We start from the raw sequence: 13621 nt of genomic DNA, 5'->3' as shown, positions 1-13621 counted from the left end.
GGCCCACCCTCCACCTTGGAAGCCAGCAGCAGTGGCCCTTGCCCTCTTCACCTCTGCCTCTCCGATGGCACACAGGGCCATCCAGGGCCATCTCCCCTTTCAAGAGCCTGGACATTTGCACCAGTCGAGTCCCTGTGGCCCTGTAAGGTCACAGTCCCATGTCCCTCCTGGGGACCAGCACGTGGGGACCTCGGGTGTCATTCTGCCCTACCTCCTGCTCCCCGTCACCTTCCAGTGACCTGACTCTTTCTGACAGGGTCCCTGGCATCGCTGCCTGCTCACCACCCTGCAGCAGCCCCGTGGCACTCAGAATAACCCAGAACCTTCCCCATGCCCACCCGCCGAGTGACGTGCCCCCCTCATGTCACAACATCTCCAACACCCATGGCTGCCCATGGCATCCCCTGGTGGAGGCCTGTCACCTAGAGGAAATCGTCTTCTGTCCAGTTAGCTCCTCAGGCCCTGGTCATCAGCCTGCCCCTCCTGCCCTCTTCCCCAGCAGCCTGCGGGTCCGTGTAAGCAGAGGTGCCCGCAGCGCGGTGGCAGCAGCAGACCTTGGAGACGGCCACCGGTGGCAGACCCTAGAGAGTTAAAGTCAGCCCTGCCGCTTCTTGGCGAGACTCACTGTCCAGTGGCCGACCAGTCAGCTATTCAGAAACACAAAGCGTTTGGCACAGTCGGGGAGAACAAAGGGGCTGTGTGCTGGTCCAGGCCGAGTCCTTGGGCGAGAGTCTCAGAGTGCTCATTATGGACTTCCGCAGACAGAGCCTTCCTGACCGGGAGACACAGCCCTCACAGGGTGCTGGCGGGGCCTTCTCCACCCAGGGTTTGGAGTCTCGCTTATCTAACCTGCCCTTTCCCAGTCCCAGTTTGGCCTCGGCCCTCGGCAGCAGAGAACAGCATTCCTGGCCCAGCGCCAGTGTGGGGCTGGCCTTGTGAGCACACTGGATGAATGACACCGGAGCCTTGGCAGCAGGACACAGGCTGCTCCTTTGGGGGAGCAGGACCTCGGGGAGCCTGTGATGTACAGACGGCTGAGATACGGGGAGCGCCGAGGCCAGCCAGGCCCCAGCACACTTGTCACCTCTGACCTGGTGGGCAGGAAGTTCAGAGGGCTCTGGCGTGGCTGCTAATTACAGCAAAACATGGTTAATCATCTCTGGGGAATGTGATGGGGCATTATTTTACCCAGGGCTAGAAGGTGTGTCACAACCAGGTTGATGGAGAGCCAGGGAAGCGGAGGCTCCCGTTCAGTAGGACGAACAGACTGTGGGAGTTTATTTTCATTTGCTCCCGTCAGGAGCATCCCCCCAGGGACCGTGGAGACCCAGAAGAGTGGCCTGCAGAGGCAGCATGGGTCTGGCTGGCTGAGGGAGAGCATCTGAGGGTGCTGGGGGCCAGCAGGGAACTCGGAAGACTTGGGGAGGCGGCATAGTCAGGAGCCCCGCCCCCCACTCCCAGCAGAGATGAGGATGTGTCCCGGATAGCTTGCTCTCTACTGCCTCCTGCGTGCCCCCGACCCCATGACCCTGCAGGTCGGCTGGCACCTCGTGCACATGGAACAGTTCCCTCCACTCTGGCACCGACACCAGGACTTTGCCAGCTCATGACACATCCTGTTCCCCAGTTCTGGCCTTGCTTGTTAAAACCCTCAGAATCCTCTGTGAACTCCCAGGAATAAAACAGCCAGAGGGGCCCAAGAGCAGCCAGGACTCATTCCAATGGATTAGCGACTCCCGCCTGACAGAACAAGCCTGGGGAGCTGCTCCCTCCTCCTGACTTCCACTCTGTCCTTTGTTCCTTGTGCCATTTTTTCAGTACTTGGCCAAAGGTAGTGCCCATGTGCCCTGTATGCATTGTGGGCTGGAAATACAGCTGCCACTGCAGAGCCACGGCTGTCACAGCAGTGCTGCCCTCAAACAAAAATCACTGATAACTCCTGACACTGTGCTTTGATCTAAAGACTCACAGTCGTTTTCTTTGTTTTTTGTTTTTTTGGTACTGGGGATTGAACCCATGAGTGCTCAACCACTGAGTCCACATTCCCAGCCCCCTTTTTTTTTTGTATTTTATTGAGAGAAAAGGTCTCACTGAGTTGCTTAGGGTCTCACTAAGTTGCTGAGCTGGCTTTGAACTTGAGATACTCCTGCCTCAGCCTCCTGAGCCGCTGGGATGACAGGTGTGCGCCCCTGTGCCCATCTCACTAATCATTTCTTAATAAAAATGACAAAGCCTTGCCCTCAACATGGAGTCTTCCTGCTACTGGACAAATCCCCCTGGAGGACCCAGGTGACCCCCAGGAGGCTGTGGGGAAGGCAGACATGACAGCCAGTTTGTCTCAGGAGTGCAGGAGGTGGCTGCATCAGGACCCCCCAAAGCAAATGTCCCATAGACCCTGAGTAGTGACACAGAGGGGGACTACTCCTGGCCATGCCCTGCTTTCCTCTTGGCCCTGGAGTAGAACTTGGGAATGGGCCAAGGAACTGTGATTGCAGGAGCACCACTGGCTCCCTGTGAAGTCACATGTCCACCTCCCCACTGTCCTCCTTCCTAGACACCTGAAAAGCTCAGTCCGCCGTGACTCTTTTCCTTTGCATGTCCATGAAACCAGCTTTCCTATCTGTGGGAGGACATGCGTGTGCGCGCACGCACACACACACACACACACACAGAGAAAATCGGAGATTTGTTGAAAATGGTACTGAATCCAGAGATAATGTGGAGATAATTGGCACCTTTTTATACTGAGTCTCGCCTCAGTAATTGAGAGGTATCCTTCCTTTTATTTATGCCTCCTTATATTTCTCTCAATACTTGGCATTTTTCAGCATAGAAGTATTGCACATCTCTTGTTCAATTTATTCTTAGGTCTTTGGTGTTTTTTGCTTCTCTTATAAATGTTGGCTTTTTTTTTTTCTTTCAATTTTTGTGTGCTCGGGATGGAAGCCAGGGCCTTGTGCACGACTGGCACGCACTCTATCACTCGGCCACATCCCTACCCGCAAGGGTGACTTTCAAGAGTTTACTTTCTACTCGTTCATTGCTGGTACGTATCCAAAATTTTAATGTTGATCTTGTATCCAGCAACTCAGCTAAAGTTACTAATTAATTATGGTAGATTGTGAATCAGTTGTTTGAACTTTACATTATATTGTGTCTGAATAGCAACAGTTTAATTCCTCTTTCCTAAACCTTACACCCTGTATTTCTTTTTCCTGCCTTATTGCTATGGCTAATTCCTCTATGATGTTAATAGATGTGGCAATGAGGGAGATATAGAAGGGCTTAGCCAGCCAGGGCATATGGCAAATGAGGAGGTCAGGGCCAGGGCCACATGGAGAGGATCTTCTAAGAAGGTCAACTTTCTGCTTGACAAAAGTGCTCCTGGACCCAGGCAGGGACCCAGTCAGACAGATGCTTCTCTAGTCTGTGCTCCCAAGCAGGGGATCCAAGAGAAAGCTAAAACAGACACGTGGACAGAGGGAGCACCAACCAACAATAGTGAAGAGTGCAAGGACAGGGGAGGACAGAAGGAAAGGAGGAAATGGCGGAGACCACAAAAAGGATAAGCCCAGACTTCCCCACCAGAGTCCCAGCTCTGAGCCCCCTTCTTTTTGGAGAAGTCTGTCCCTGTCACTTTTGCAATAAACCTGCTGCTTGCTGGCTGTGTCCGTGTCCCGTTCTTCAATTCTTTGCTCAATGGAGACAACCAGTCCAGCAGCCCTAGATGGTAACAGCGAAGAGGACAGAACAGCTTTGAGTCCTGGTCTCACCCCTCCCCATCACAAGCTCATGGAGGATTCGTGGGAGAAGCTGTGGCAGCATAATCCAAAACCCCCACATGAAAATAGAGAGTCCGAGTCTCTGGCAAGATAAGGACCAGGGTTCTCCTGCGGAGATGGATTTTCCAGGGACTGTGTGACAGGCGAAAGGCCAGAAGATTAAAGGCTGGAGCAGATGTACGAACCCAGCCTCTTCTGTTAATGCAGACAAATGGAGATTTGCAGGAACAAAACAAGCCACCGTCCTCACTACATATCGTGTTTTCAAAACTATAGTCACTTTTCACTTAAAATTAAGTTGTTTATATGAAGATATAATAGGACCTGCAGGCCCCATGTGTCTGAGGGATGCAGAAGTGGGTCGGAGTGAACCAGGGCAAAGACAGAGGAGCAAGTGAAGGAAAGTGTTTAGGTCAAAGTGAGGGAGAATCCTGGACCACGAAACCCCAAGGCAGGCGCCCTCCTTGCTGATGTCACACGAAACAGCAGAAGGGCATCCGTGAGATGAGAGGGGCTCCTGTGGCCAGCCTGCTCTCAAACCACGGCCACCACTTCTCCTAGAAAGCCGCAGCAAAGCACCTCCCATGCGAGGTCACCCTAAAGGAAGCAAGAATAAGGAGCAGAGTGCCGACTGCGGACCAGGGAGCACTCCCGGAGGATGTGGCCACGGGCACAGACAAAAACGGCCACCTGCTGCTTCAAAAGCTAAGATGTCTGAGAAAATTAAAAAGAAAGAAAGAAAGAAAGAAAGGAAGGAAGAAAGACAGAAAAGGCCCAAGTAAAATCCAGAGTGAGGTGCAGACTCAAGCCGTGAGCTGGAAGGTGAGTACATCCTCTGTCAGTGGAGACTGGCCCAGGGGAGGCAGAGCAGTAAACTGACACCATCAGTGACATTTGCGAAAACACAAGATGATGAGAGACACCAACCACAACAAACCCAGAAGGAGCGACGGGAGAGTGAGAGAAAGGGAGACCTCCAAGCTAGGCAGAGGCCCAACGTCCGGATAACAGGGGTCTGAGGAAGACGGCCAGGGCCAGCGGACCCCAGAACTCCAGCCCAGGGGGGCCAAGACACACACGGCTGGCCACATCCACCCCCTGGGCTTCCTGTCCACAACGCGGACTCAGGAGAGAGGAGCCGGGCCTCTCGGCAGACTTCCTGTGGCATCTCCCCGCAGTGGACATGGAGTGACGGACATCAGAGGCTCCAGAGAGCACCTCGGAGCTGGAGTCTGCCCAGCCAAACGGCCACCTCGACGCGAGGAGCACAGAGGAGACACTATGTGCTGGGAACCGTGTCCCCGCAATCCTTCTGAGGAGCCTGCTGGGGAGGGGCTTTGACCACCCGAAGGACCAAGGGGACATGGACACCGGGATGGCTCGTGACCTGGAGACAGGCAGGTTCGGAAGTACCAGCATGAAAGGAGACGTGGTAAAGTGCAAGGGCTGTGGGGTGTGGCCATGTAGACACGATGCAAACGCACGACAGGGGACAAGGGGGACATCTGCTGAAAGCCGTGTGACTTTGTCAGCAGTCACACTGGGTGGTGGCATTAATATGCTCTCCTGAGACAACTGTCTGTCTAACCAGAACACAGCCAACCAGCAACGAGGGGCAGTGGCCCTCTCCCGGGTCCTTGAGAGGGACCGTGTTGTGGAGAATGGAGGGAGGCAAGCAGGGTTCCAGAGCCAGGAAGAGGACGCTTCCAGGGCTGGGCAGAAAGTCCACAAGGGGAGCCTCAGGAGCCAGGAGCCGGGAGCCGGGAGGACTGCGAGGGGCCCTCAGCAGGGCCGGGCGTGAGTGGGGAGGTTCTCTGCTGCCGGATGGGGTGATCTCAGTACCATGGTGTCGGGAACTGCGACAGACTTGAAGCCACCAGATCTGTTTAAACCCAAAGAGTCCACAACGGTATTTAAAGAGAACAAGTGAACTGATCAGTCACACCGTGAGAGTGACAGGGGGCAATTCTTTCTCTTGAAAATGAGGACAGTTAGAGTAAGAACTGGTCTTCCTTTGCTGTAGGAAGGGCACCACTGTAATCCAACAGCAGACCAGGGAGAAGACCTCCTTGTAAAATCACAGATTATTCCGACTGTTTGATGAAAACAAAGTGGTCAATTAACTTTATACGCCCCGTGGCTCCCGACATCACAGAACAAGGTGCCAGCAGATGCCTGTGTCCAACCCAGGAGCAGACACCGCTGCGAGCCTGGCGGGAGACCGCGCTGTGGCGTGCCAGCCAGCACCGTGAGCGCAGACCCAGCCAAGCCCAGGCTGTGGGAAATTCCTCAGCTTGAACCGCGTGGGCACGGCCCGGATTGCTGACGAGGAGCACAAAGGTGAGAACACTTGCGCCACACCAGGCCGACAGACAGTGAGCTTCCTGGGCCGCGCCCCACGGTGCGCACGGGACCCGAGCCTCCGGGAAGCACGTGCAAGGAGTGGTGACCAGACAAAGCCCATGGTACCCAGAGAAGAGGGCTTGTACTGGGGTGAGGCCGGGGGGCTTCTAGGGGGCCCCAAAGGCTGCTTCTTTGTTCTTTTCTTACCCCTGGTAAGCGGGGTGTGTGTGTGTGTGTGTGTGTGTGTGTGTGTGTGGGTATCAGGGTATCCATTCTTGTGTTGCATGGCTTTCTGTATCTGTGTTCCACTTTTACAATATGAAGGTTAACAAGCGCGGGGTGTCCTGTGCTGAGCTGCGTTCTCCCGGCATTCCTGCATTGAAGCCTGTGACCCAGCCACTCAGCATGTGACTGCATCTGCGACGACGAGGCCTTTCAAGAGGTGGCTAAGGTACAATGAGGATGTTAGGGTGGGCCCAAGTCCAGTCTGACTGTTGTCCTCAAAGAAGAGAGAATTTGGGGGATGGGGTCATGGCTCAGTGGAAGAGCACTTGCTGCATGTGTGAGGCCCTGGGCTCAATTCTCAGCACCATGTGAAGCAAACAATAAATAAAGGTCCATTAATAACTAATAAAAATATTAAAAAAAAGAAGAAGAGGGAGTTTGGACAGGCCAAGAGACACCAGGGACACCTGTGTGCTCAAGGGACAGCCTTGAGGTGCTGCTGGGGGCCAAGGAGAGAGGCCTCAGGGGAGATTAACCCTGTTGGCCTCTTGACCTGGACTGCCCAGCCTCCAGGACTGTGAAACGGAAGTCGGTAGCATTGTTTCCTCCTCAATAACTGCCCAGCTATCGTTCAGCAGTCTGAGCAAGAATACTGGGGAGGTGGAGTCTCAGCCCAGCTGAGGGTGGGGCAGAGGGCAGGGAGCAAGAGCCAGACCCTGCCACTCGGGCAGGAGCCAGCAAGCCTGAGGTGCGCCAGGATATAGCCGAGCCACACGGGGCTTGCTTGTGTCTTTCAACAGACTTCTTTTTTTTTTTTTTTTTTCTTTTTAAGAGCAGTTTTAGGTTCATGGCAAAACTGAGCAGGAAGTACAGAGAGTTTCCACACGTCCTACCCCCATACCCACACCCCCTCCACTGACATCCCACACCAGTTGGTCATGATCCAGGAACCTCACAGGCACGTCATGGTCACCCAGAGCCCTTAGCTGCTCTTTAGAACAAGTTTGTTCTCCCTCCCGACTCCATGCTGGCGTAGGAAGGCGTCCGTCCTAGTCTCCTGGTCCAAAGTTCTGGGACATGAAGCAGGTGAAACCTCAGAGAACAAAAGGAAAGGCTGGGGCCGAGCCGCGCACCCTCCGCGAGCTGGCGCTGGCGAGGGACAGGAGGACAAGGGCTGGAGTGGGCATGGGCTGGGACGGCCAAGGGAAGACGCCTTCCCTGGGCGGCTGGGCCTGAGGAGGGACACTGTGGGCTGATGCGACCGACCCAGCAGCCTGAGCGAGACAGCTGGGGGCTGGGAGGAGGCCGCAGACCCCAGCCTGGCCCCACAGCCAGGGGCTCAGTGTCTCTGTGCTGGTTCCCTGAGTTTGCGGAATGAAGCCAGACGTTCTGCAACCCCAGCATGTCTGGGAGAAAGAATGAGAGAGGATAACAACTGGCCAGTGCGGGTCGTCTGGGCCACAGGAAAACTCCAGGGAAGCCCTCTTCTTGCAGCCGCAAAGACACCTGAGAGGCCACTGAGCAGGTGACTCCGGTGCCACTCAAGCCTTTCCACTGGGGGCAGCTGCAGGGTGGTGGGGTAAACGTACCTTGTCTTCTCCTCGGGCCTCTCTGGGAACAGAAGAACCCCCCGGGAACCAGCGACATCCAAGTGGGGGCTAGAGGTGGGCTGGCAGCAACGTCCCTGTGTCGTCCTCTTAGATCCAACCACTGTCCTGTGGCCATGAAAGGTGAGCCCAGAAGAACTCTCAGAACTTGCTGCCACTTCTCTGCAAACCTAAAATTATTCTAAAAGAAAAAAGACATGATCAAAAACACACAAAAAGGGCCGGGCTAGAGCTCAGCAGGTAGAGCACTTGTCCAGCACGAGTCAGGCCCTAGATTCGATCCTCAGCACCACATACAAATGAATAAATGGAATAAAGGTGTTGCGACCATCTGCAAGACAAACAAGATGCGCCACAGCAAGAACCGTGGGGGGCTGGGCCAGGGGGAGGGGCAGGGGGTGTGGGGGCCGCAGTCGACTGGAGACTGTGCGAAGGAGGACTCGTGGCTCTCTTTGAGGGCAGAGGTCAGCCAGCGCCTGCCCTTTCATGTGTGTGGATGGCGAAGATGATGCTGGTGAAGGTCAGGATCGCAGTCAGACAGCCGCCCAGAGCCCTTGGCAGCTGCCCGCTCGCCTGGGTCCTTGCTGCTTCCTTTTGTCTTCAGGACGAGGAGCAAACAGTGATTCGTGGTCTCCATGGACACCTAGGAGACACTGGTGACTCTGGATGGCAGTTGTCCCAGGTTTCGGCTGGGTCCCCTCCTCCTCAGCACTCCTCCTGGATGGTAAAAGTCTGGCGCCTCCAGCTCCCAAGGTTCCAGCTGTGCCAAAAGCTGGCTTAGTTGGGGGCCCACCCCACACAGTCTGTCCAGCCCTGCCCTGGGCAGGGTGGATCTGCTGGCCGCCCCGTGCTCAAGCGGGAAGTTGGTAGCAGTTTCCTCCTCAATAAATTCTTAAAATGGTCACTAGATCTGCACCAAAGCCACCCCCACCCCCGTTTTTTTTTTTTTTTTTTGGTACCGGGGATTGAACTCTGGGGCATTGGACCGCTGAGGCACACCACAGCCCTATTCTGTATTTTATTTAGAGACAGGGCCTCACTGAGGTTTTGAACTCAGGATCCTCCTCTCTCAACCTCCCAAGCTGCTGGCCACTGCGCTAGGAACAAAGCCCCTCTTAAAACACACGGAACAGAAATGCAGCTCCTCAACATTTCAGCCTGGGAGGAAGGAGCTGATTCAGAAAAGCTGCTTTTCAGAGCCATCTCCCCCTCTGGCTTCCTCGGCCTGACTGGCCAGTACAGCGGCACCAAGGGACAGTCTGTCTGTGATGGCTGCAGCAAGCCTCACAGCTGTGACAAGAGAGGCTGCTGAGGCTGTCAAAGCCTCCGCGTGGGCTCAGTCCCGCTGGCCCTAGGTCCCTCCTGGTCCTGGAGAGGATGATGCAATGTTTGCATCCTGTGTTGGCAGAGCTAAGGCCCCTTCCGTGTTGATGGGCTGACCTCTGGTGGCCAACCTGGACATTGCCGGGCACAGAGATTCTAACCAACTTGTATGCCGAGTTGCATCAGCCAAGGAGCCACTAAGAAAGCTGAGATCCGTTCAGCCCCTGGGGCCCCACAGGTCCTGGCTTTGTGGGGGTGGGGGGGGGGGTCAAGGGACCTCAGTAAGTCTGCCTCGGATGCTCAGCTGCTCAGCGCTGCGGGGACTGGGACTGACCGCCTGCAATGGCTCCTGGCTGGTGGGAACTGGTGGCCAGGAACCACCCTCCCAGGGGGCTCTGCCACTGTTGCTGAGCCCAGGCCAGAGTCTGTGCTGACCCTTCGTGCTTCAGTGCTCCCCGTGCTCATCTTCAGCCCATGGAAGGGTCACTTGTCTCTGGGCAAAGGCCCAAAATGCCCGGGACTCAGGCCAAAGCGTCTGATAGGAAGAGAAAACAAAACATCCCTCTCCTCTGAAAACCGTTATCCCCAAGTGAAGTGTGTGACAGATTCTCGGGAGCTTCATGGAGGCACGGGCAGGGTGCCTCAAGGCTCAGAAAGGGGCAGACAGGAGCAGGGTGAGGGTGCTCAGCTTACGTGGTACCCATGACCGGTTCTTTATTTTCTATTTTTTGTAGTTGTAGATGGACAGAATGCCTTTATTTTATTTGTTAATTTTATTTTTTTTTTAATGTGGTGCTGAGGATCGAACCCAGTGCCCCACCCATGCTTGGCAAGTGCTTTGCCACTGAGCCACGGCCAGCCCCCATGACCGACCTGTTGTCGGTTTCTCTTCCCCATCTCTTTGTATGCCTTTCCACCTCTCTATTATCATGCAACATATATTAACATGATATTTCATGTGTGCCTCTGAGCAAAGTGGATTCTAGTACGTGGTGTGACTATTGCCACCTGCTGGCAGGCCGTAGCATCGCAATTTCCAGGTCTGGATGATGGGGCTTGGGAGGCATCACACCAAGTCAAGGTTCATAAGCCAGGAAAACAATGATTTTAATGTCCTTTAATGTCATAATGACAACAGCTAGCCAGTGAACAGGCTGCAAGGTAACTGCACCCCAGTGTGCTCCCACGTGAGATGGCAGGCTCATGTTTGCTTCAGATGTGTGTCCCCTAAACTCCCCCAAACAGCTGTCTCTGCTGTCCTGTGGAGTGATCAGAGGTGCCACCAGAGAAATGCTGGACACAGAACAGAGCAAACTGCTAATTCCAGGTGTGTTCTTAAAAAGGCCAGAATACTGAGCCCAACAGTGCAAGATGGAGATGGTGCTGACAGTGAGTTGGATTTAAAAAATAATTTTTTTTTCAGTATTGGGCATGGAATCCAGAGACACTTTATCTCTGAGCTAAACTCCTAGGCCCCTTTTATTTTTATTTTAAGACAGAGGCTTGCTAAGTCATCCAGGCTGGCCTAGAACTTGTGATCCTCCTGCCTCAGCCTCCTGAATTGCTGAAATTACAGGCATGGCTGACCAATCCACCATAGTTTCTAAAATCCCTCTAACATCACCCTTTTGAGCACTTGGTACTTTAATCCTGCTCAGCCCAGGAGCCAGCTCAGTTTCCCTGCCGGTGACCCCATAGCCAGCAACCTGTGCTGAGGGCTTACAGCAGCAGCCTTGAAATGCTGCTGTCTGGCTAAGACTGCAAAACTCCCCATTCTCAAGAAGAGCACTTCTCTTGCTGTTCAGGCTCCGTTGGAGGCCATCTGGAAGGGCCAGGTGTTGCCTTCATGGAAGCTGGTTCTGAAACCTCCATCCCGGCGTGGAGGTACCCACATCCTGCTGGTTTGGGCCCAGCTGGTGAATGATGCAATCCACAGAGGACAGGTGAATGCAGCAGAGGCCGCCCTCCACCAGAATCCCGGGTAGGCAGCTGCAGAAGGCAAGGCGGGTTCATACCAGGAAACCAGATCCAAGACTTGGCAACCTGTCGTCCAGTATTTCATAGACAAACCAGAAACAGATCGCTGGCCTCTGATTTCCAAGTAACCCAAGATGTTCCCAGTAACAGCACTTCCTCTCATGGTGCTGGTCCATGTGCTCCACCCTCTCTCACCCCATCCTCCTTCCTGCCCTGTGTCACTTGCCTTTGTGTCCCCAGGACAAAAACATTGCCCCATTCGTTAAATGTAAATAAATCATTAATAAATGAAGAAAGTCCCCAAATGGCCCAGAAAGGCATGCAGAAAATATGTCCCTGCCATAGTCAGAGGAAGGGAACACGTGAGCTGGTCAAATATTGTCTTCATCTGTATGTGGGTCATCCTCTCCAAGACCAAGAGCCACATGCTTTTGATAGCAGCACTCAGGTGAGATGCAAATGAAGAACCAAGGAGTGGAGACAGAGGTACACAGGAGCAGCGGGAGCTCTTATAGCTGATGGCACCAGAGGCTGGTCGGCTGCATTCTCAGGGAGGCATGGGTTTGGTCTTGATCTTGTGGAGCTTGAGAGTGTCTCTGCACATCTGTCACTCTGGCTCTAACATCCCCATTAAAGACTTTGGAGTCAGTTCTCCTCTCACTCATTTCTTACCTCTGTCTATTTTTCTTTCCTTTTTTTTACCTTTTGTTCCATCCTGAGAAGGGAGGGTCGGAGCAGAGCAGAGGGAAGCGCTCAGCACTGGGTCCTGGAAACACTGACAGCTTTGAAAGGAAAACACTGACTAGGTTATTCCAGGAAACTGGTGGGAAGTGACCCCAGCAAAACAGAGCACAGGAGACATCCCTGCGAGGGCCTCATGCGCCCTCTGCTCCAGTCCCATCAAGTGTGTCGGGTGTCCCAGTCTCCCACAGGCCCCTCTGCAACCAGCGAGAGTTGACGAGTGATTTTACACAGTGTGCGTATTTCTCCGTTGTCCATTATCAGGGAAACACCAATCACAATACTAACAAAACCGTCACTTGCCTGTTAAAATGCCCAAACACCAAAGGCTAGTGAGGTGGGGGGATCTTTCCATGTAAGTCGTGTGTTGACTCCTTCCCCCAATTAATACACAGAAGAGCAGCCCTCGGTGACCAGGACTGTGCAGAAGTCAAGATGTGGTGGATGGGGACCTAGAAGCCAGTGCTTATCTTTCAGAAAGTAGGTAATGGACCCACTGACCAGGAAGGCCCGAGTCTGCAGCCTCCTGTGGGCCTTTGGGAGCGCATCATGCCTCCTGACACCATGCTCGCCTTCAATACCATGTCAAAGGTTGCTGTCGGGCTGAGACCAGGTGTCCAGCATGGCTTCTGTCTTTTTTCTGGTCTCTGCACTGTTTTCTAGTTTTGGAGTTTCTCTCTTTCCTGTCTTTGCATCTGATGACTTACAAAACGTCCTCATCTTCATGTGGTGACTTGAGATCCAGTGATAACGGTAAGAAGTCAGGAGACCCTGCCCCGAGCTGAGCAGGGAGAGAAGCCACAGAGATCACGGCTTGCTGTCAGTCCGAGGAAGTCACCCAGATGTCATCAGTGGTCTGGGGGGAAACTCTAAGTGCCTTTGAGGTTCTCTCTTTGTTTCTGTTCACATTTTCTGAAATTTGAAGGTGCAAATGTATTCATGACACACTGAAAAACTCCACTTGAAAATGAAGTAGAGCTGCATTTTAAGGATCCGGGTGAACTTCTATGGTGTGGGTATGAAGTGCCCCAGGGACTCAGCAGGGCTTTGTCAATGTGGAGATGCTGAGGGACGGAGGGACCTTTAAGAGGTAGGCCTCATGGGAAGTCCTTAGGTCACTGGGAAGCTGCCCTCAGAAGGGATGAAGCCAGCTTTGTGGGATTTTGAGCTCTTGGGAGAGTACATGGTTAGAAAAGGAAGCCTGACTCTGAGTTGCTCTCGGACTCCCTGTTTTAAAATGTGAGCTCTTCCTCCTGTGTGCACTCTGTCCCACCATCCTCCATAGGCTCCTATCAGAGATGGCGCCCTGATAGTTAAACTTTGATCCTCTGAGCTAAACCTCTTTTCTTCATAAAGTAATTTGCCTGTTATTTCACTATAGTAATGAAAAAATAGACAAACACAACTAGGTTATTTGGACTGTTCCTACCATTTGAAACAACTGAAAAATCTGGGATAAAGACTGAAACAGGTCTTCTTAAAGGCGTGAGAAAGCTGAATACGAAGTAAGGAATCACCAGGCCTGAACATGGGAAGTACATATCATGAAAGTCACTGGGTGGGCTGGGGCTGTAGCTCAGTGGTAGAGCACTTGCCTTGCTTGTGTGAGGCACTGGGTTTGAT

At 53.5% G+C, this 13621-nt stretch overlaps 1 long non-coding RNA gene across 1 annotated transcript; it reads left to right on the top strand.

Annotated features, from left to right (window-relative positions):
- Positions 1-4739: 4739 nt before the first annotated feature.
- LOC143638179 (uncharacterized) lies at positions 4740-6904 on the top strand. The gene is made up of 3 exons (XR_013154561.1): positions 4740-5183; positions 5810-6122; positions 6450-6904. It is a non-coding gene; the product is annotated as an uncharacterized LOC143638179 (long non-coding RNA).
- The last annotated feature ends 6717 nt before the right edge of the window (positions 6905-13621 follow it).

The sequence above is a fragment of the Callospermophilus lateralis genome, chromosome 18 (genome assembly GCF_048772815.1).
Source record: "Callospermophilus lateralis isolate mCalLat2 chromosome 18, mCalLat2.hap1, whole genome shotgun sequence".
NCBI lineage: Eukaryota > Metazoa > Chordata > Mammalia > Rodentia > Sciuridae > Callospermophilus > Callospermophilus lateralis.
The sequence above is the reverse complement of the archived record's forward strand: the minus strand, read 5'-3'. Positions and strand labels throughout refer to the sequence as shown.